At 44.3% G+C, this 24,671-nt stretch overlaps 1 pseudogene; it reads left to right on the top strand.

Moving 5' to 3' along the window:
- Positions 1–776: 776 nt before the first annotated feature.
- Positions 777–19,388, top strand: LOC139163074 (zinc finger protein 850-like; annotated as a pseudogene).
- Positions 19,389–24,671: the final 5,283 nt, after the last annotated feature.

Consider the following 24,671-nt stretch of genomic DNA (forward strand, 5'->3'; position numbering starts at 1 on the left):
GTGTCTTCCCTATTTTTAATGCACAAAGTCAATCTGTTCATTTCAGCCAGTTCCATTGTCTTGTTTATAATATGAAAGTGGGTGTAAATTCCTTTTTCCAATTTTGAGGGTAACAGATTTTTGCAGCTGTGAGTAGATGTATAATTAGATATTTGTCATCTCTTTTGATATTTTTATCAACCATTCCCAATATAAGTGTTTCTGGTTCAAATTTAATCTCTATTTCAGTTATTTCCTTTATCCATTTCCATATTAATTTCCAAAGTTTTCTAGCTTTCCCACAGGTCTACCACATATGAAAGAATGTGCCTAATTCATTTTTATACTTCCAACAATTTGGAGACATTCCTTTATAAATTTTTCTCAATTTCACTGGTGTAAAATGCCATCGATAAAATTTTTTGTAGAGGTTTCTTTATACACAGAAGAGATGGTAAGTTTTAAATTATAATTCCAGAGGTCTTCCCAATTGTCTAACTCAATCGTATGGCCTACATTTTGGGCCCATTTTATCATGACCTCTTTAACTCTTTCTTCCTCCATTTCATTTTTTAAAAGACATTTATAAAATTTTGAAATTTCTTTTCCCTCCGGTCCTGTACAAATTTTATCGATTTCTTGTTTAGTTGATTGGAAGCCAAATTTTTCTAGGTCAAATTTGTATTTATTTTTTAATTGAAAATAGGACCACCAATCAATGTTTACACCCTCTTCTACTAATTTTGTTCTAGATTTCATCTCATTCTGTTCTGATAGTACTCCAGCTGTGGTCTCACGATCAATTTGTACAGAGACAAATACAACACTTGACGACCTATTTTCGATTCCTTTCCTAATCATTCCAAACATGGAATTTGCTTTATTTACTGCTGCTGCACACTGGGTTGACATCTTCATTGAGCTGTTCGCCAAAACCTCAAGATCCCTTTCTTGGGTTGTCTCGGAAAGCTTGGTCCCCATCAGTTGGTAGGTATAATTGGGGTTCTTTGCCCCAATATTCATAACTTTGCACTTGTTTAGGTTGCAGTGCATTTGCCACTTTGTTGCCCACTCGCTTAATTTTGAGAGATCTTTTTGGAGCTCCCGACAATCAGTTTCACTTTTCACTACTGGGAGACCATTTAGTGTCGTCAGCAAACTTGGCTACCTCACTATTTATTTCTACATCCAGAACGTTAATGAATACATTAAAAAGTAAAGATCCCAAAATTGAACCTCCGGGTACAACACTTCTCACTCTTTCCATCCAAAGAATTGTCCATTTATTGACACCCTTTGCTTCCTACAATTTAGCCAGTTTAGCCAATCCAGGACAAGACCTGTCTTCTAATTCCGTGGAGTTTTTCGAGTTTTTTTAGGAGCCTTTAGTGAGGGACCTTTTTGAAAGTCAAGATATACAATATCAACTGGGTCCCCTTTATGTGTTTATTTACACCCTCAAAGAATTCTAACAAGTTAGTAAGACATGATTTGCCCTTGCAGAAACCATGTTGCTTTTCTTTCAGCAATGCCTGTTCTTCTATGTGCCCAGTAATTTTATCTTTAATAATGGTTTCCATCACTTTGCCTGGAACTGAGTTTAAACCGACTGGTCTATAATTTCCTGGATCACCTCTGGATCCTTTCTTGAAGATCAGGGTTACATTTGCCTCCCTCCAATCCTCAAGTACAGTGCCTGATCTTAGAGAAAGATTATATATTTTAGCTACAAGTTCAGCAATTTCACACTTGAGTTCCTTGAGAACTCTAGGGTGGATGCCATCTGGACATGGCGATTTGTTGACAAATATTGATGTTGATAGAAAAAAAGAATAAAGAAAAAAAGGGAAATAAATTGGACTATAGTAGATCATTTGTTGGAAGGATATATAAATTGGACAATTATTACCCTTTGTTTTCTATAAGATTTATATAACTTACAAACCTTATTAAATATTGACAAGATTCAGATGCTTATTGATACCAAATGATAGAAAATCTGTATAATCAATACTCTTAAAGGTATTTATATAAGTTTAAATAATTTATAAGTTGTTGTTTTTTGTTATGTGGAATTTAAAATGATTAACAAATGGATGGAATAAAGATAACAAGAATTGTATTTCTTTAAATATAGAGAATGAGTTAAAGTAAAATTTTAAAAAGTTGGAAGGGAGATATGAAAGGGGAAAAGAAATCAAACATTTAGCGCATCTAGAAATTATAGAACTAAAAAAATGATGAATAAAGATACCAATTGAGGAGAGGGAGAAATACGGCCTAAAATCAAGAGGCATAAGAGATAATGACATAAGTTTAAGAAATAGCTCCAATGTTGAAATGAAGTTAAGGCTTCTGAATTGCTAGTCTGCTAACCATAAAATGGATTATGATTAGGTGTACTCAAGGATAAGAGGGAGAAAGAGGAAGTAGAAAGAGAGAGAAAGTGGAAAGAAGTAGGAAAGAGGGAGGGAGAAAGAAGGTAGAGGGAAGGGAAGGAGGGGAGTAGTATGAAATATAGAAGGAAACAGTCTGGAGATAAAAGTATAAAAGAAGGAAACCAAGGATATATGTTTATGCTCCATGTGGCAGCAGCAGTGGGCCTGCTACTCAGCCGGCGCTAAAAGCAGGAAGGGTGAGGCAGTTGCCATGGGACATGTTCTCCCATGCTACCAGCCTATTGCACTCCCAAAATAATAAGGCATCCCTCAATAATAAGGCCAGGGCTTTTGTGGGAGAGGGGTCAAAGCCCCTGTCTTATTTTCGGGAAAACAGGGTATCTACAATTATATAAACTATACCTAGCACTTCAAGATATATTTGATGATAGTCCTTTGCATTGCTAAGAATTCTTGATTGACTCAATTAAACAATTGAATTTGAATGTATCTCGGTAGTCTTTGTCAGGAATTAAAAATCCCTGAATAATATCTTAATATAATATCTTGCTATCTAATATCTACATGAAACTGCTGGGTGAGATAATCCAAGGGCATGGGGTGAGGTATCATCAATATGCCAATGATACCCACCTGTACATCTCCACCCCATGTCCAATCAATGAAGCAGTGGAAGTGATGTGCCGGTGCCTGGAGGCTGTTGGGGTTTGGATGGGTGTCAACAGACTCAAACTCAACCCTGATAAGACGGAGTGGCTGTGGGTTTTGCCTCCCAAGGACAATTCCATCTGTCCGTCCATCACCCTGAGGGGGGAATTATTGACCCCCTCGGAGAGGGTTCGCAACTTGGGCGTCCTCTTTGATCCACAGCTGACATTAGAGAAACATCTTTTGGCTGTGGCGTGGTGGGCGTTTGCCCAGGTTCACCTGGTGCACCAGTTGCGGCCCTATTTGGACCGGGAGTCAATGCTCACAGTCACTCATGCCCTCATCACCTCGAGGTTCGACTACTGTAACGCTCTCTACATGGGGCTACCTTTGAAGAGGGTTCGGAAACTCCAGATTGTGCAGAATGCATCTGTGAGAGCAATCATGGGCTTCCCTAGGTATGCCCATGTTACACCAACACTCCACAGTCTGCATTGGTTGCCGATCAGTTTCCGGTCACAATTCAAAGTGTTGGTTATGACCTATAAAGTCCTTCATGGCACCGGACCAGAATATCTGCAAGACCGCCTTCTGCCGCATGAATCCCAGTGGCCGGTTAGGTCCCACAGAGTTGGCCTTCTCCGGGTCCAATCAACTAAACAATGTCGTCTGGTGGGCCCCAGGGGAAGAGCCTTCTCTGTGGTGGCCCCAACCCTCTGGAAGCAGCTCCCCCCAGAGATTAGGATTGCCCCCACCCTCCTTGCCTTTCGTAAACTCCTTAAGACCTACCTCTGTTGTCAGGCATGGGGGAACTAAGATATCCCCTTGCCTATGTAGTTTTATGTATGGTATGTTGTATGTATGATTTTTTTTTTTGGAAAAAAGTTTTATTAAATATTTACATTAAAATTACACAACAAAAGACAACATATTGACGATATGTACACATAAGACAAATATGAAAAGAGAAAAAAAAAGGGAATAGGAAAAGAACATAAGAAAAAGAAAAGAAATAAAGCATCCTGCTTTACGTATAACATATTTGGTATCATTATTTACAATTGGCACTACTCGAAGAGTAGTGTGATTTATGTGCAGCTTACGTCTAACTTACAAAGGAAAATCTTCCTTTTTACAATTGTTATACATTTAATACATACGTACAATCTTATAATCTCCTTATCATTATATCAATCATATATCCTTTTTTCTTCAATGGTATAATGGTGGTATAATTTGTTAATATTTGTTGATGATATTTAAATTTATTGTCTCTAAATTTGGATTTGGGGTTCCTAATTTCTTTTCATTTTATTTTATTTTAATTTATTTTTTGCAACCCAGATATACCATCTATCCCAGCTTTTGTGAAAGTCCTCCATGTCCTTATCTTTTAGTTCGTAAGTCAATTTAGTCATTTCCACTACCAGAAAAATGAAAAACTGGAAATAAAAATACAGGAAACAGAAATTAATACAACGTCAGCTATTAAAAACATGGAAGAGGCCCTACCTAACATGGAACTTGAAAAGCCTCTTTTTTCTTAAGATCCAAAATACAGTGGTACCTCAAGATACGAACCCCTCGTCTTACGAACAACTCGTGATATGAACCCGGGGTTCAGAAAAAATTTGCCTCTTCTTACGAACTTTTTTCGAGTTACGAACCGGCGTTCCGGGGGCTGCTGGAAAGCTCCCCGGCTGTTTTAAAAGGTGACAGCCGGGCGGCGGGGCTTCCCAGCAGCCTCCCGAACGCCGGTTCGTAACTCGAAAAAAGTTCGTAAGAAGAGGCAAAATTTTTCTGAACCCCGGGTTCGGTTCGGGAGGCTGCTGGGAAGCCCCCCAGCCCGGCTGCGACCTTTTAAAACAGCCGCGCGGCTTTCCAGCAGCCTCCGAACGCCGAATGCAGAAGTTCGGGTTTGGCGTTCGACTTCGGGAAGCTGCTGGGAAGCCGCCCGGCTGTTTTAAAAGGTCACAGCCGGGCTGGGGGACTTCCCAGCAACCTCCCGAACCCCGAACTTTTGCCGAACTTCCGGGTTCGGGGTTCGGGAGGTTGCTGGGAAGCCTCCCAGCCCGGCTGTCACCTTTTAAAACAGCCGCGCGGCTTTCCAGCAGCCTCCGAACGCCAAACGCAGAAGTTCGGGTTTGGCGTTCGGCTTCGGGAAGCTGCTGGGAAGCCGCCCGGCTGTTTTAAAAGGTCACAGCCGGGCTGGGGGACTTCCCAGCAACCTCCCGAACCCCGAACTTTTGCCGAACTTCCGGGTTCAGGGTTCGGGAGGTTGCTGGGAAGCCTCCCAGCCCGGCTGTCACCTTTTAAAACAGCCACGCGGCTTTCCAGCAGCCGCCGAACGCGGAAGTTCGGGTTTGGCGTTCGGCTTTGGGAAGCTGCTGGGAAGCCGCTCGGCTGTTTTAAAAGGTCACAGCCGGGCTGGGGGGCTTCCCAGCAACCTCCCGAAGCCCGAACGTTTGCCGAACGTCCGGGTTCGGGGTTCGGGACGTTGCTGGGAAGCCTCCCAGCTCGGCTGTCACCTTTTAAAACAGCCGCGCGGCTTTCCAGCAGCCTCTGAACGCCGAACGCAGAAGTTCGGGTTTGGTGTTCGGCTTTGGGAAGCTGCTGGGAAGCCGTGCGGCTGTTTTAAAACGTGACAGCCGGGCTGGGGGGCTTCCCAGCAACCTCCCGAACCCCGAAAATGGAAGTTTGGCAAAAGTTCGGGGTTCGGGAGGTTGCTGGGGAGCCCCCCAGCCCGGCTGTGACCTTTTAAAACAGCCGGGCGGCTTCCCAACCGTCTCCCGAAGCCGAACACCAAACCCGAACTTCCGCGTTCGGCGTTCGGAGGCTGCTGGGAAGCCCTGCCGCCCGGCTGTCACCTTTTAAAACAGCCTGGGGGCTTCTCGGCGGCCTCCCGAACGGCGAACCCGGAAGTTCGGGTTTGGCGTTCGGCGTTCGGGAGGTCGCTGAGAAGCCCCCAGGCTGTTTTAAAACGGTGACAGCCGGGCCGCAGGGTTTTTTTTGCAGGGTTTTTTTTTTGGTTGCACGGATTAATTGACTTTACATTGTTTTCTATGGGAAACAATGTTTCGTCTTACGAACCTTTCGTCTTACGAACCTCCCCCTCGAACCAATTAGGTTCGTAAAACGAGGTATGACTATATATAAGAAAGTAAAGAAGAAAATATAGCAGAAACAATGGCAGAGATAATAGCGGGTGTTACAGGTTCAACAGCTAGTAGAGTGCTGAAGGAGATAGATGAAATATATCGTGTGTACACTAGTTACGCTCATAGGAATAAATTACCCCGAGAAGTACACGTCAGATTCATCAAAAAAACAGCAAGGGATGAGGTATACCATTTAGCAAAGGATGATCCGATAATACACAAAGGAAAGGAGGTAATAGTTTTAAAACAAATCCCTAGACGAATAAGAGAGAAAAGAAGACTGTACCAATCTTTGACATCAAAATTACATCGGCATAAAATCTCCTTCAGGTGGCTCGTGCCCGAAGGTCTTTTAATTACCCTTTTGGGGGAAAAGCACAGGATCAATACAACCGAAGAGGCCCAAAATTTTCTAGACCAAAATATTAAATTAATTGAATCACAGGAATTAGGGGAGAGAAGGGAAAAGGAGAGGGAGAGTAGAGAGGAATCAATATTGGATGAGAACATACAAGAACCAGAGATCAAATATAAACAAACTATTAATGGCAAAGAAGGGGCAACTACAAGATCTAGAGCAGGAGGTAGAGAACGGAATTAAGGAAACAGCTACAGACGATGAAATATCATTACTATCCATAAACATCAATGGTATAAATGCATTTAAAAAAAAAGAAATAAAATATGGCACAAATTAATGAAAAGCAACCCAGATATAACCTGTCTCCAAGAAGTACATATCAAAAAAGATCAGTATCCAATTTTAGAATGTCCAAAATCAGGAAAGCTTTTTGCCTCCCTAGCCTCAGTTAAGAAACGCGGGACTGTAATTTATGTTAAACCATGATTAAAACCAAAACTATTATACTCAGATGAGGAAGGAAGGATTCTGGCGGTACAAATGTATGTATGATTTTTAAACAATGGAGTTTTTAGACTTTTAATGTTAGATTTATTATGATAGACTTTTAATATTAGATTTGTCATTGTATACTGTTTTAATCACTGTTGTGAGCCGCCCCAAGTCTGCGGAGAGGTGCTGCATACAAATCTAATAATTAATGCGGCAGAAAGTAGGCCTCTGTTGAGAATGCTGATTCATTCTAAGGCAATTGAGCGTGCAACAACCTAGTAATTATGTGAAAGGTATTTAGGCAACAGCTCTCTCTCTCTCTCTGTTCGCTGTTAGCTGTGTGCTGTTGCTGTTCGTGGAAGTATGCTTTGAAGAAGCTGTAACACTGTAAAAGTTGGTTCCTGTGAGTTATTGAACTAAGATAGTAGTAGCAAGGTACTAGTAAGATACTAGTTTATTGTATTTATAGTATAGATAGTAGTAGTAATGATAGTATAAAGAAGTAAATATATTTTTCCACAACTTCCTATTGCTGTTGTGTTTCATTGAAGACTTCAACTCCATTTCTTCTGGTTGTGGCTGGCTGGTTGGGTTGGTGGGCTGGCTGGACTGATTTGCTGGACAAACAGGCTAGTTTCCGCAAATCCAAGCTTTGATAGTCTTCTATGTATCAAATGAATCATGAAAAATGTAAGTGATTATTATTGAGGCATGTTTGCTTTTTTGTTGTAATATATACTTTTTTTCTTTTTTCACATCATCTCTTAACTTTTATAAAAATTATATTTCTACTTTTCTTTGAATCTTACAGGTGAAGAAATTGGCAATAATAGCACTTGGGACAATTGTAAATAAAAACCAACACTGAAAAGGGAAGAAAATCAAGCAAAAAAACAAAATATTTTTCATTTATTTCAGAATATGATACAATTCTCCTCCTCCTCCAGCAGCAGCCGTTAGACAAGAGAGAGAAAATCAAGAAGGATTTCAAGCTCAAATAAGGCATTGTCCATATTTTTTGTGACCTCAACTGTGGAAAGGCAGCATAGATTTGCCTACTGTGGGAAAAGAAGAGATATGATAGCTGTTTATGGAAGGAAGAGCTAGACAGGAGAAAAACAATACACACTATCTCAATGTAACAAAAACTGTTCAGAAAAGCTCCCTTGTGATACATGGAGGGCAACCACATGAGAGGGAAGCCACAAAAGTGCCCCCAATGCGCTATGTGCTTTCGTGAGCATGGCAATATGGTACACCAGAAAAACACATGATGGAGAAAACATAAGATTCTGCAGATTGTGTGAACTTTTCATTAGAAATATTCAGGCCATGGGACACTAAATGAGGCACATACAGAAATAAAGCCATTTGAACATCCTTTCTGTGAGAAAGGCTTCAAAGAGACAATTCCAGTCTGGTCTAGCATGCAAGACTCACAAATAATAGAAAATATTTGAATGTGCTGACTGTGTAAAAAAATCAGTCACAATTTCAGTCATGAAACACCAGAGGACTCACACAGGAGAGAAACCCTTTGAATGTCAAGACTGTGGGAAACGTTTTAGTCAGAATTCTAGCCTGGTGAAACACCAGAGGTCTCACACTGGAGAGAAACCCTTTGAATGTCCAGACTGTGGGAAAGGTTTCGGTCATAATTCCAGCCTGGTACAACATCAGAGGACTCACACAGGAGAAAAACCTTTTGAGTGTCCTGACTGTGGGAAAAGTTTTAGTCGGAGTTCCCATCTGGTGGAACACCAGAGAATTCACACAGGAGAGAAACCCTTTGAATGTCAAGACTGTGGGAAAAGTTTTCGTGAGAATTCCAATTTGGTGAAACACCAGAGGACTCACACTGGAGAGAAACCTTTTGAATGTCCTGACTGTGGGAAAAGTTTTGGTCATAATTCCAGCCTGGTGAAACACCAGAGGACTCATACAGGAGAGAAACCTTTTGAATGTCCTGACTGTGGGAAAAGTTTTAGTCAGAGTTCCAACCTGGTGCAGCACCAGAGAACTCATACAGAAGAGAAACCCTTTGATTGTCCTGACTGTGGGAAAAGTTTTAGTCAGAATTCCAACCTGATAAAACACCAGAGGACTCACAGAGGAGAAAAACCCTTTGAATGTTCGGACTGTGGGAAAGGTTTTAGTGATAATTCCAGCCTGGTGACACACCAGAGGACTCACACAGGAGAAAAGCCCTTTGAATGTCGGGATTGTGGGAAAAGTTTTAGTCAGAATTCCAGCCTTTTGAAACACCAGAGGACTCACACAGGAGAGAAACCCTTTGAATGTCCAGACTGTGTGAAACGTTTTAGTGATAATTCCAACCTGGTGAAACACCAGAGGACTCACACAGGAGAAAAACCTTTTGAATGTCCTGACTGTGGGAAAGGTTTTAGTGATAATTCCAGCCTGATAACACACCAGGGGACTCACACAGGAGAGAAACCTTTTGAATGTCATGATTGTGGGAAAAGATTTAGTCATAGTTCCAACCTTGTGCCACACCAGAGGATTCATACAGGAGAGAAACCCTTTGAATGTCCTGACTGTGGGAAAAGTTTCAGTCAGAATTCTAGTCTGGTTCAACACCAGAGGACGCATACAGGAGAGAAACCCTTTGAATGTCCAGACTGTGGGAAAAGTTTTAGTCATAATTCCAGCCTTTTGAAACACCAGAGGACTCACACAGGAGAGAAACCCTTTGAATGTCCAGACTGTGGGAAAAGTTTTAGTAATAATTCCAGCCTGGTGACACATCAGGGGACTCACACAGGAGAGAAACCCTTTGAATGTCCTGACTGTGGGAAAAGTTTTAGTCAGAATTCCAACCTAGTGAAACACCAAAGGACTCACACAGGAGAGAAACCTTTTGAATGCCCTGACTGTGGGAAAAGTTTTAGTCAGAGTAACCACCTGGTGCAACACCAAACGACTCATACAGGAGAGAAACCCTTTGAGTGTCCTGACTGTGGGAAATGTTTTAGTAGGAGTTCCCACCTGGTGGAACATCAGAGGTCTCATACAGGAGAGAAACCCTTTGAATGTCTGGACTGTGGGAAATATTTTAGTCATAGGTCCAGCCTTTTGAAACACCAGAGGACTCACACAGGAGAGAAACCGTTTCACTGTCCTGATTGTGGGAAAGGTTTCAGTCAGAATTCCAGCCTGGTAAAACATCGGAGGACTCACACAGAAGGGAAACCATTTGAAGTCCTGACTGTGGGGAAAGATTTAGTCAGAGTTCCCATCTGGTGAGACACTAGAGGACTCATACAGGAGATAAACTTTTAGAATATCCTGATTGTGGGAAACATTTTAATTGGAATTCCAGCTTGGTGAAACACCAAAGGACTCGCAGGGGGGAAAGAACTATGAATGTTCTGATTGTAGAAAAACTTTCAATCAAAGTTCCCAGCTAGTGATACACCAGAGGACTCAGACAGTAGAGAAAGATTTTGAATGTTCCGATTGTCAGATGTTTCAGTTGGAATTCCAGGCTGGTTAAAAACTCATCAAAGACTCACAGAGAATTACAAGTTGGAAGGGACTTTTGAGGTCTTCTAGTCCAGCCCGCTGCCTAGGCAGGAAAAATGTTTATCCAACATCCTCTTAAAAACCTCCAGTGTCTTTCTAGTGGTGCACCTACAACTCCTGAAAGTAAGCTGTTCCACTGGTTAAGTATTCTCACTGTTAGGAAGTTTCTCCTGACCGGAAGTTGCAGGTTGCTTCTCTCCTGGGTTAGTTCCATCCATTGCTTCTTTCTTATTTATTGATTTGATTTGTTTGGTTTGGTTTGTATGCTGCCCCTCTCCGTAGACTCGGGGCGGCTCACAGCATACAATAGAACAATTCATGACAAATCTTATAGATTTAAAAAACATTTAAAAACCCCATTATTAAAACACACATACACACAGAGGTACCATACATAAATTGTATATGCCTGGGGGAGGGGGGAGAATACCTCAATTCCCCCATGCAGAGGTGAGTTTTAAGGAGTTTACGGAAGGCAAGGAGGGTAGGGGCAGTTCTAATCTCCAGGGGGAGCTGGATCCAGAGAGTCGGGGCTGCCACAGAGAAGGCTCTTCCCCTGGGACCCGCCAGACAACATTGTTTAGTTGACGGGACCCGGAGAAGGCCCACTCTGTGGGACCTAATCGGTCGCTGGGTTTCTTGCGGCAGAAGGTGGTCTTGGAGATATTCTGGTCCGATGCCATGAAGGGCTTTATAGGTCATAACCAACACTTTGAATTTTGGTTTGGTTTGTATGCCGCCCCTCTCCGAAGATTCAGGGCAGCTCACAACAATAATAAAACAATATTACAATGAAGCAAATCTGATATTAAAAACATCTAAAACCCCATCATTTAAAACGATGCAGCACACGCATACCAAACAAAATATAAAAGCCTGGGGGAGGTATCTCAGTTCCCCCATGCCTGGCGAGGAGGGTGGGGGCAGTTCTAATCTCTGGGGGGAGTTGATTCCAGAGGGCCGGGGACGCCATAGGGAAGGCTCTTCCCCTGGGACCCGCCAAACGACATTGTTTAGTCGACGGGACTCGGAGAAGGCCAACTGTGGGACCTTATCAGCTGCTGGGATTTGTGCGGTAGAAGGCGGTTCCGGAGGTATTCTGTTCCCATGCCATGTAGGGCTTTAAAGGTCATTACCAACATTTTGAATTGTGACCGGAAACTGATCGGCAGCCAGTGCAGGCCACGGAGTATTGGTGAAACGTGGGCGAATTTGGGAATCCCCACGATAGCTCTCACGGCCACATTCTGCACGATCTGAAGTTTCCGAACACTTTTCAAAGGTAGCCCCATGTAGAGAGCGTTGCAGTAGTCGAACCTCGAGGTGATGAGAGTGAGGCAGTTGCCATGGGACATGTTCTCCCATGCTCCCAGCCTACTGCACTCCCAAAATAATAAGGCATCCCTCAATAATAAGGCCAGGGCTTTTAGGGGAGAGGGGTCCAAGCCCCTGTCTTATTTTCGGGGAAACGGTATCTACAATTATATAATCTATACCTAGCACTTCAAGATATATTTGATGATAGTCCTTTGCATTGCTAAGAATTCTTGATTGACACAATTAAACAATTGAATTTGAATGTATCTCGGTAGTCTTTGTCAGGAATTAAAAATCCCTGAATAATATCTTAATGCAGAAAGTAGGCCTCTGTTGAGAATGCTGATTCATTGTGAGGCAGTTGAGCGTGCAGCAACCTAGTAAATATGTGAAAAGTGTTTAACTAGGCAAGAGCTCTTTCTCTCTCTCTGTCTGTTCGCTGTTAGCTGTGTGCTGTTGCTGTTCATGGAAGTATGCTTTGAAGAAGCTGTAATGCTGTAAAAGTTGGTTCCTATGAATTATTGAACTAAGATAGTTGTAGCAAGGTACTAGTAAGATACTAGTTTATTGTATATATAGTATAGACACTAGTAGTAATGGTAGTATAAAGAAGTAAATATATTTTCCACAACTTCCTACTGCTGCTGCTGTTGTGTTTCATTGAAGACTTCAACTCTATTTCTACTGGTTGTGGCTGGCTGGTTGGGTTGGTGGGCTGGCTGGACTGATTTGCTGCTTGGGCACAAACAGGCTAGTTTCCGCAAATTTTTATTTTTATTTATTTTATTTATTAGATTTGTATGCCGCCCCTCTCCGTAGACTCGGGGCGGCTCGCAACACAATAAAACAGTTCATGACAAATCTAATAATTTACAGTTTAAAATTAAAAATATTTAGAAAACCCCATCATTAAGCAGACATACATACAAACATACCATACATAAATTATATAGGCCCGGGGGAAATATCTCAGTTCCCCCATGCCTGACGACAAAGGTGGGTTTTAAGGAGTTTATGAAAGGCAAGGAGGGTAGGGGCAGTTCTAATCTCTGGGGGGAGCTGGTTCCAGAGAGTCGGGGCCGCCAGAGAGAAGGTTCTTCTCCTGGGGTCCGCCAACCGACATTGTTTAGTTGACGGGTCCCGGAGAAGGCCCACTCTGTGAGACCTAATCGGTCGCTGGGATTTGTGCAGCAGAAGGCGGTCTCGGGGATATTCTGGTCCGATGCCATGAAGGGCTTTATAGGTCATAACCAACACTTTGAATTGTGACCGGAAATTGATCGGCAGCCAATGCAGACTGCTGAGTGTTGGTGTAACATGGGCATACCTGGGGAAGCCCATGACTGCTCTCGCAGCTGCATTCTTCGGAGTCTTCGGAGAGGGGCGGCATACAAATCTAAATAATAAATAAATAAATTCTGCACAATCTGAAGTTTCTGAACACTTTTCAAAGGTAGCCCCATGTAGAGAGCGTTACAGTAGTCGAGCCTCGAAGTGATGAGGGCATGAGTGACTGTGAGCAGTGAGTCCCGGTCCAAATAGGGCTGCAACTGGTGTACCAGGTGAACCTGGGCAAACGCCACCGTCGCCACAGCTGAAAGGTCGTTTTCTAATGTCAGCTGTGGATCGAGGAGGACGCCCAAGTTGTGGACCCTCTCTGAGGGGGTCAATAATTCCCCCCTCAGGGTGATGGACGGACAGATGGAATTGTCCTTGGGAGGCAAAACCCACAGCCACTCCGTCTTATCAGGGTTGAGTTTGAGTCTGTTGACACCCATCCAGGCCCCAACAGCCTCCACACACCGGCACATCACTTCCACGGCTTCGTTGATTGGACATGGGGTGGAGACGTAAAGCTGGGTATCATCAGCGTACTGATGATACCTCACCCCATGCCCTTGGATGATCTCACCCAGCGGTTTCATTTAGATATTGAATAGCAGGGGGGAGAGGACTGACCCCTGAGGCACCCCACAAGGGAGAGACCTCGGGGTCGACCTCTGGCCCCCCACTAACCTCTGGCCCCCCACTAACTGCGACCGACTGGAGAGGTAGGAGGAGAACCACTGAAGAACAGTGCCTCCCACTCCCAGCCCCTCCAGCCAGCGCAGAAGGATACCATGGTCGATGGTATCGAAAGCCGCAGAGAGGTCAAGAAGCACCAGGACAGAGGATAAACCCCTGTCCCGGGCCCGCCAGAGATCATCCATCAACGCGACCAAAGCAGTTTCCGTGCTGTAACCGGGTCTGAAACCCGACTGCTGGGGACCTAGATAATCGGCTTCTTCCAAGGACCGCTGGAGCTGGAGCGCCACAACCTTCTCAACAACCTTCCCCATAAAGGGAAGGTTGGAGACTGGATGATAGTTATTAAGTACGACTGGGTCCAGGGAAGGCTTCTTGGGGAGGGGGCGCACAAGCGCCTCTTTATAGGGTGTTGGAAAGGACCCCCTCCCCAAGGAAGCGTTGACAATCTCCTGGACCCAGCTCCGTGTCACCTCCCTGCTGGCTGAAACCAGCCAGGAGGGACACGGATCCAATAAGCAGGTGGCGGAACTCACAGCTCCAATGGCCTTGTCCACTTCATCAGGTGTCACCAGATCAAACTCTTCCCAGACAGGTGGACAAGTACGGGCCCCAGTCACCTCGACTGACTCGTTGTCAGTCGACTCTGTTTTACAATCTGCCCGGATCCGAGCGATATTATCAGCGAAAAACGTGTTAAAATCCTCGGCACTACTCTGCAAGGGCTCCCCAACTCCCCCCTGGTTAAGAAGGGAGCAGGGAGCCCTAAACAGAGCGGCCAGGCGGGATTCTGCTGATGCAATCAAGGCGGCATTATAAGCGCATCTTGCCGCCTTGAGCGCCACTTTGTAAGTCTTAATAAAAGCTCTTACAAGTGTTCGATCTGATTCAGACTTATTCTTCCTCCATCGCTTCTCTAGACGTCTCTTCTGGCGCTTCAACTCCCGGAGCTTCTCGTTGAATCATGGAGATCTACGGGGTCTAGCACCACGGAGAGGTCGCAAAGGTGCAATCCGATCAATAGCCTCCGCTGCAGCCTTGTTCCAGGCCTCCGTGAGAGACTCCGCCGAACTGTGGACGAGTGCATCTGGAATAACCCCAAGCGCCGTCTGAAAGCCCTCTGGGTCCATCAGGCGTGTGGGGCAGAACAACTTAATTGGTTCCGCCTCCCTGAGGAGAAGGATTGGAGCCAGGAAGTCAAGCCGTAGTAGAAAATGGTCCGACCATGACAAAGGCAATGCTTCTAAGCCCCTTAGTCTCTGACTATTACTTAATTGCTCAGAGAGGAATACCATGTCGGGTGCGTGTCCTCCCTCGTAATTTGGACCCTGTACTACTTGAGTCTGGTCCATGGCTGTCATGGTGGCCATGAACTCCAGTGCCAGTCCAGAGGCTTTGCCGAGTGACAGCAGGTTGAAATCCCCCAAGACAATAAGTCCGGGGAATTCCACCGCCAACCCGGCTACCTCCTCGAGTAGCACAGGCAGGGCTTTTGACACGCAGCTGGGAGGTAGGTACGTGAGAAACAAGCCCACCTGAACCCCAATGTGCAACTTCATCAAGAGAGACTCGCAACCCGCAATCTCTGGAGCAATGAGTCCACGTAGGCAAAGGCTCTCCGTGGCTATAATAGCCACTCCTCCCCCCCTTCCCTGGGGTCGAGATTGATGCCATATCTGAAACCCGGCTGGGCAAATTTCAGAGAGAGGAACTCCTCCCTCTGGGCCCAGCCAGGTTTCAGTTCCACATGCCAGGTCGGCCTCCTCATCCGGGATCAAATCCCGGATGAGGAGAGCTTTATTTACCACCGACCTGGCATTGAGTACCAGCCGCCTGAGCCCGGGGCCAGAGTTACACTCATCGCCAGTACCCTGGGTTGAGCTCACAGAGCCGGAAGGAGGGATCATTATTAAGCAGCGATCTCTCGTTCCCCTGGAACGGCTAGTTCTGTGGCTCCAGCCATATCTGCCTCTCCCCAGCAACACTGGAATATTCTGACCCTCTGTCACCCCAGAGATTGGTGCCCTCTCCCCTCCTGCCTCTCCAGGGTCAGGTGGGCCAAACATTTCATTCGTACCATATCTATTCATCACATCCATACCATAGTCCCAACACCCGCCCCATCTCATCCACCCCCATTCAATCGACCCCATTCATAATAATCATAGGCATCCATCACTAAAAAACCCCCAATAAATAATTAAAAGTAAGTTAATTAAAATACCAGTACAAAATCCCATTTCATTCCACCCCCCCAGTATATATAGTTTAGCCCCTTTAAAAATTAACTTAAAAAACATAAGACATAAGAGTATAAAACAAAAATAACATAGGAGTGGTTAATTAGTGGTTAATTAGCAAATGCAAGTTTTGATAGTCTTCTATGTATCAAATGAATCATAAATAATGTAAGTGATTATTATTGAGGGATGTTTGCTTTTTTGTTGTAATACAGTGGCACCTCGGTACTCGACCACAATTCGTTCCAGAAGTGTGGTCGAGAACCGATTTGGTCGAGTACCGAATTTATTTATCCCATAGGAAATAATGGAAATGGATTTAATTGGTTCCCAGCCCCTGTTAACTCGCTGGGAACCAATTAAATCTATTTTCTTTATTTCCAATGGGATAAATAAATTCGCTACTCCAAGCTGCAGGAAAGGTGGGGGCTGCTGCAATCCCGGCAGCTTTGGGGGGCTCCTTTCCTCATTGCTTCGTTTTATTACCTGTAAGGAGCTTCAAAAACTTTTTTCCTGTGGCTGCAACAGCGGCGATTTCCCTTCAGGAGCAAGAGCGCCGGGAACGTCACGTGATGAAGGGAAGCCGGCGGAGCCATCTCAGCATTTGCTTCCGCTCCAGCAGTTTCTCTTCATTACGTGACTTCCCGGCGCTCTTGCTACTGGAAGGGAAATCGCCGCTGTTGCAGCCACAGGAAAAAAGTTTTTGAAGCTCCTTACAGGTAATAAAACAAAGCAATGAGGAAAAGAGCCCCCCAAAGCTGCCGGGATTGCAGCAGCCCCCACCTTTCCTGCAGCTTGGAGCTCTTAGTGAGCTCCTCAGCCCCCTGAAGCTGCCGGGATTATATTTCAGATAATGAACAAAATTTTCTCTGGCTGTTCGGTATCCGAATTTTTGTTCGGATACTGAAGCAAATTTTTGCAGAAAATTTTGTTCGATATCCGAAATGTACGAGAAGGGAAGCGTTCGAAAACCGAGGTACCACTGTATATACTTTTTCTTTTTATACATCATCTCTTACTATTTTATAAAAATTAAAATTCCTTTTTTCTTTGAATCTTACAGGTGAAGAAAATGGCAATAAGAGCACTTGGAACAATTGTAAATAAAAACCAACACTAAAAAGGGAAGAAAATCAAACGAAAAAACAAAATATTTTTCAACTGTGGAAAGGCAGCATAGATTTGCCTACTGTGGGAAAAGAAGAAATATCACAGCTGTTTATGGAAGGAAGAGCTAGACAGGAAAAAAGCCACACACACTATCTCAATGTAGCAAAAACTGGTCAGAAAAGCTCCCTTGTGATTCAGTCACAATTTGAGTCATGAAACACCAGAGGATTCACACAGGAGAGAAACCCTTTGAATGTCCAGACTGTGGGAAAAGTTTCAGTCAGAATTCTAATCTGGTTCAACACCAGAGGACTCACACAGGAGAGAAACCCTTTGAATGTCCAGACTGTGGGAAAAGTTTTAGTCATAATTCCAACCTGGTGAGACACCAGAGGACTCATACAGAAGAGAAACCGTTTGACTGTCCTGACTGTGGGAAACGTTTTAGTGGTAATTCCAACCTGGTGAGACACCAGAGGACTCATACAGGAGAGAAACCCTTTGAATGTCGGGACTGTGCGAACTGTTTTAGTCAGAATTCCAGCCTTTTGAAACACCATAGGACTCACACAGGAGATAAACCCTTTGAATGTCCTGACTGTGGGAAAAGTTTCAGTCAGAATTCTAATCTGGTTCAACACCAGAGGACTCATACAGGGGAGAAACCCTTTGAATGTCCTGACTGTGGGAAATGTTTCTGTCATAATTCCAGTCTGGTACAACATCAGAGGACTCACACAGGAGAAAAACCCTTTGAGTGTCCTGACTGTGGGAAAAGTTTCAGTCAGAATTCTAATCTGGTTCAACACCAGAGGATGCATACAGGAGAGAAACCCTTTGAATGTCAGGACTGTGGGAAACGTTTTAGTAATAATTCCAACTTGGTTAATCACCAGAGGACTCACACTGGAGAGAAACCTTTTGAATGTCCTGACTGTGGGAAAAGTTTTAGTCAGAGTTCCAACCTGGTGCAGCACCAGAGGACTCATACAGAAGAGAAACCGTTTGACTGTCCTGACTGTGGGAAAAGTTTTAGTGGTAATACCAATCTTGTGAGACACCAGAGGACTCACACAGGAGAAAAACCTTTTGAATGTTCGGACTGTGGGAAAGGTTTTAGTGATAATTCCAGCCTGGTGAAACACCAGAGGACTCATACAGGAGAGAAACCCTTTGAATGTCGGGACTGTGGGAAATGTTTTAGTCAGAATTCCAGCCTTTTGAAACACCAGAGGACTCACACAGGAGAAAAACCCTTTGAATGTTCGGACTGTGGGAAAGGTTTTAGTGATAATTCCAACCTGGTGACACACCAGAGGACTCATACAGGAGAGAAACCTTTTGAATGTCCAGACTGTGGGAAAAGTTTTAGTCATAATTCCAACTTGGTGAAACACCAGAGGACTCACACAGGAGAGAAACCCTTTGAATGTCCAGACTGTGGGAAAAGTTTTAGTCAGAGTTACCACCTGGTGCAACATCAGAGGACTCATACAGGGGAGAAACCCTTTGAGTGTCCTGACTGTGGGAAATGTTTTAGTCAGCGTTACCACCTGGTGCAACATCAGACGACTCATACAGGAGAGAAACCCTTTGAATGTCTGGACTGTGGGAATGGATTTAGTTATAATTCCAACCTTGCACAACACCAGAGGATTCATACAGGAGGGAAACCTTTTGAATGTCCAGACTGTGGGAAAGGTTTTAGTCATAATTCCAGCCTTTTTAAACACCATAGGACTCACACAGGAGAGAAACCCTTTGAATGTCCAGACTGTGGTAAAAGTTTTAGTCAGAGTTCCCACCTGGCGCAACATCAGAGGACTCATACAGGAGAGATACCCTTTTAATGTCTGGACTGTGGGAAAGATTTTAGTCATAGGTCTAGCCTTTTGAAACACCAGAGGACTCACACAGAGGGGAAACCATTTGAAGTCCTGACTGTGGGGAAAGATTTAGTCAGAATTCCCATCTGGTGAAACACTAGAGCATTGTTTCCCAACCTTGGCAACTTGAAGATATTTGGACTTCAACTCCCAGAATTCCCCAACAGCGAATACTGGCTGGGGAATTCTGGGAGTTGAAGTCCAAATATCTTCAAGTTGCCAAGGTTGGGAAACAGTGCACTAGAGCAGAGGTCTCCAACCGCCGGTCCGCAGACCAGGACCGGGCCGTTGGGGTTTTTCAGTCGGTCCGCGGCGCCAGGGCCCCCTCGGCCTTTCCGCGCTGCCCACTGCCCGATCTGCCCCCTCTGCTCCTCCGCCACCTCCTGCCTTTCACTGCAGCTCCTCCCGCACCCGGAACGCACACCCTGCCCGCCTCACCTTTGCGAGAGCACTTTCGTCCCGGGCTCTCAGCAAGGGGGTTGCAGGAGAGGCGGGGGCGGCGAAGGTGATATTCAATGTCGGGGGAGCACGGGTGGTTGCGCGCGCTCCCTATCTCCCTGCTAGCCCACTCGGAATACATTATTCAAAATAAGAAAAACCTTCGCTGGCAAAGGCTTTTCTTATTTTGAATATTCCGAGTGGGCTAGCAGGGAGATAGGGAGCGCGCGCAACCGCCCGTGCGCCCCCGACATTGAATATCACCTTCCGCCGGCCCCGCCTCTCCTGCAACCCCCTTGCTGAGAGCCCGGGACGAAAGTGCTCTCGCAAAGGTGAGACAGGCAGGGCGTGCGCGCGTCACTGCTGAGAAGAACGGAGAGAGAACGAGAGTGAGAGAGCAACAGACAGCAAGATAGAGAGAAAGTGAGAAAGAGAGAGTGAGAGAAAGGGAGGAGAGAAAGAGATAGCAAGAGAGAGAGAACAAGAGAGAGAAAGAGCGTGAGAAAGAAAACAAGAGAGAAAGAGTGAGAGAGAGAGAAAGCAAAAGAGACAGAAAAAAAACAAGAGAGAGAAAGTGAGAAGAAGAGAGAGAGAGGGGGAGAGACAGAGAAAGAGAGAGGGGGGAGAGAGAAGGAGAGGGAGAAAGAGAGAGGGAATGGGGGGAGAGATAGCAAGAGAGGGAGAGAGAAAGAGAGAGAGAGGGAAAGGGGGAGAGAGAGGTGAGAAAGAGGGAGAGAGAGAGGAGATAAAGGAAGAGAAGAGAGAGAAAGAAAGAGGGATAGAAAGAGAGAGAGAGTGAGAGATGCTCAGTGAGCCTTTCTTTGAAGTTGCCTTTCTTTCTCTTTCTTGCTTTCTTTCTTGCTCTTTTTCTTTCTCTCTTTTACCTTCCCTTCCTCTATTTCTTCTTTTCTTTCTCCTTCCTACCTTCTTCCCTCCCTCCGTCCCTTCAGTCCTTCCTCTCTTACTCTCCCCTTTCATGTTTCCTTGCTTCCTTCCTCTGTTCCTGTCCCTTCCCTCTTTCTTTCCTTCCTTCCTTCCTTTCCTCCCTCCATTTCTTGCTTTCCTTTTCCTTCCTCCCTTCTTTCCTCCCTCATTCCCTTCTTTCACTCCTTCCTCTCTTACTCTCCCCTTTCACACCTTTCCTTGCTTCTTTGCACCCTTCTTCTGTTCCTGTACCTTCCCTCTTTCCTTCCTTCCTTCCCACCCTCCGTCCATTCATTCACCCATTCCTCTCTTGATCGCCCCTTTTACGGCGCCGCTGACAGCTAGCTCCCCCCCCCCCCCCACCGGGCCATGGAAAACTGGTCTAGCTTAAAGCCGGTCCCTGGTGCAAAAAAGGTTGGGGACCTCTGCACTAGAGGACTCATACAGGAGATAAAATTTTAGAATATCCTGATTGTGGGAACATTTTAATTGGAATTCCAGCTTGGTGAAATACCAAAGGTCTTCTAGTCCAGCCCGCTGCCTAGGCAGGAAAATTTTTTATCCAACATCCTCTTAAAAACCTCCAGTGTCTTTCTAGTGGTGCACCTACAACTACTGAAAGTAAGCTGTTCCACTGGTTAAGTATTCTCACTGTTAGGAAGTTTCTCCTGACCGGAAGTTGTAGGTTGTTTCTCTCGTGGGTTAGTTCCATCATTGCTTCTTGTTTTGTTTCCTTTGCTTCGGAAACTAAGCTGACACCCTCTTCTTTATACCACCTCCTCAAGTATTGGAACACTGTTCAACCGTTCAATTTTTGTTTTTATTTCCATGCCTTGCCAAAAGGTATGGTCCCTGAGCCTTCAAAGTTACAATGGTACAGTAGAAGCAGTTATGCACTTGATCCACAAAATTTGTGGTAATCCTAGTAGTGGTTCAATGACCACACTTCGACAGTGATTGTGGTTTTGAAGGTGCAGGAAAAGGAGTTGTGCCAACTCGGGATTTGACAATAGCTGCACATTTATGATGAACAAAAAATGTCCTTCAAAGCTTAAAGAGGCTTTCATCATAATTTCATCATTTAAAGCTTCCAGATCTCTAACTTTAGCTCAGAAGGTTTCACATTAACCAATTTAAGAAGGGGGTCCTTTTCATCTCCTTATAAGGAGGCAATTGTGTGCCCCCTCCTCAAGAAGCCTTCCCTGGACCCATCCGTACTCAACAACTATCACCCAGTCTCCAACCTTCCCTTGTTGAGAAGGTGGTGTCGCTCCAGCTCCAGCGGTTCTTGGTAGAAGCCGATTATCTAGGCCCTCAACAGTCAGGATTCAGGCCCAGCTACAGAACGGAAACTGCTTTGGTCACGCTGTTGGACGATCTCTGGCGGACCCGGGATAGGGGCTTGTCCTCTGTCCTGGTGCTTCTTGACCTCTCAGTGGCTTTTGATACCATCGACCACGGTATCCTTTTACGCCGACTGTTGGGAGTGGGAGGCACTGTTCTTCAGTGTTTCTCCTTCTACCTCTCTGTTTGGTCGCAGTCGGTGTTAGTGAGGGGTCAGAAGTCAACGTCGAGGTCTCTCCCTTGTGGGGTGCCTCAGGGGTTGGTCCTCTCCCCCCCTGCTATTTAATATAGATTAGATTAGATTTATTGGATTTATATGCCGCCCCTCTCAGGGCGGCTCACAACAATAATAAAAAACAGTACATAATAACAAATCCAATGCCCACCAATCTAATTACAATTTAAAATTAATAAATTCATAAAAGATCTACATTAAACCGCTGTGCGAGATCATCCAAGGGCATGGGATGCGGTGTCATCAGTACGCTGATGATACCCAGTTGTACATCTCCACCCCATGTCCCATCAGTGAAGCAGTGGAAGTGATGTGCCAGTGCTTGGAGGCTGTTGGGGTCTGGATGGGTGTCAACAAGCTCAAACTCATCCTGGACAAGACGGAGTGGCTGTGGGTTTTGCCTCCCAAGGACAATTCCATCTGTCCATCCATTACCCTGGGGGGGGGAATTAGTGCCCTCCTTGGAGAGGGTCTGCAACTTGGGCGTCCTCGATCCACAGCTAATATTGGAACATCATCTTTTGGCTGTGGCAAGGGGGGCGTTTGCACATGTTCACCTGGTGCATCAGTTGCGGCCCTATTTGGACAGGAAGTCATTTCTCCCAGTCGCTCATGCCCTCATCACCTCGAGATTCAACTACTGCAACGCTCTCTACATGGGGCTACCTCTGAAAATTGTTCGGTGTTGCGGTTTTTAAGTGATTAAAGTCCGTTAGAACATTAACCCCGAGTAGGTGATAGATGAAACCTTGAGTCATTTGTTCAAAATAAGATTTCTTTTATTATAAAAGTAGAAAAATAAAACATGTCTCGAACAAATATGTCTTCACATGATAGAGGTAAAAGGAGAATGGAGTTTTAGAATGAAAAAGAAAGTGATGTTAGATTTGGCAGGATATTACATCATAATAGGAGGATCTTAGTAAGGCACACAAAGTTAACCCTTTAATTACTAAATGTCTCTGGGGCTGGCAATATTCAGGGTGACACCCCTTCTTTGGCAGTCATCAGTAACATTGGTTCACATAAGGCACATTTTCTTGCAGAGGTATTCGTATTGGTCAGCTGGCAGTGGTTTATTCAGCACGTCAGCAATCTGTTTAGTTGTGGGCACATAATGTAGTTTCACGAATCCTTGTTTCACATATTCTCTGGCCTTTTTATATCTTATGTTGATGTGCCGTGAACGAGCTCCAACATATTCAATTTCAGATATGAAGGAAACATTGTCATCCATAAAAACAATTGGTTTAATAGGATCACTCCAAATACTATCAATGAGAGCAGAACACAGGTTAAAGCATTATAACAGTCAGAAACACAGGCATATTCTGACTCAGTAGAAGAACAAGAAATAAAGTTCTGCTTTCTAACTTTCCAATAAATTGGACAACCATTCAAAACATCATATAACCAGAAGTACTTTTTTGTGTTTCTTTATCACCTGACCAATCAGAATCTGCATAGCAAACTAACTCAGGAAACTTTTTGTGTTTTGGTTCTAAGAACAACTTCATGTCTTTTGTGTGCTTCATGTATCTCAGCAGTCTCTTTATGCATGTCCAATGAAATGTAGTTGCTTTGCCAACGTATCTTGACAAAAGATTGACACTAAGTGAAATGTCAGGCCTTGTCCAACTGCTAATGTATAACAGTGACCCAATGACTGAACGATAGAGTGTTTGATCATTAAATTCAGGACTACTCTGTTGTGTCAACTTTTAAAAATCTGTTTGCATTGGAGAGTGACATGGATGCGCGTCAGTCATGTTGCAATTTTGCAAAAGTTGATCAATTTTGTTTTCTTGTGAGAGGCTAAACCCCTTCTGAGTTTTTTCAATCTGAAGTCCTAGATAATCATGAATATGCCCTAAGCTTTTCAATGTAAAATGTCTTTTCAAACCTTTTGCATAAACTTCACTCATACGTTTGTTTGGACCAATGTAAATAATGTCATCAACATAAACAAGTTTAATTTCATAAACATTACATTGCTCTTTTGTAAACACGCATTCATCAGAGTCGGACTTAATAAAGCACATTGAATTTAGCTTGTCAATGAGACATCTATGCCACATTAAAGGAGATTTTTGTAATACTTGCTGTTAGTATCTCTTTGGAGGAATTCCTTGTGTGGTTCTCTTGGAACGTCTTAGAACTGTAGTCCATTCTTTATCTTGGTCATCTCCGTCTCCAACTTCATCGCTAGGAACATCATCTGCAACTTGTGAATATTGCATCATCTTTTGGAGAAACAACATCTGGAACAGCTTCCTGTGGATCAGGTTGTGCTGTACCTTGAACATCATCTTTAGGAAAATATACTGAAGTATCATTACTGTGTATTCTGGACCAATCTGCATCTTCTTCAAATTTAGCTGAGTTGGAAATAACAACTGTGTGATTAGTGTCTACAAATTTATAATACTTAGAAGTTTGATCAAAACCTATAAATCTCAGGCTTTCTGCTACTGGACCTCCTTTCTTTCTCTGCACCAACGGAATGTTGACCATGGCATACGAGCCAAAAATGTGGAGGTTTTGGATATCAGGCTTCTTTCCGTACAGT

This window comes from Erythrolamprus reginae, chromosome 2, assembly GCF_031021105.1.
Source record: "Erythrolamprus reginae isolate rEryReg1 chromosome 2, rEryReg1.hap1, whole genome shotgun sequence".
NCBI lineage: Eukaryota > Metazoa > Chordata > Lepidosauria > Squamata > Dipsadidae > Erythrolamprus > Erythrolamprus reginae.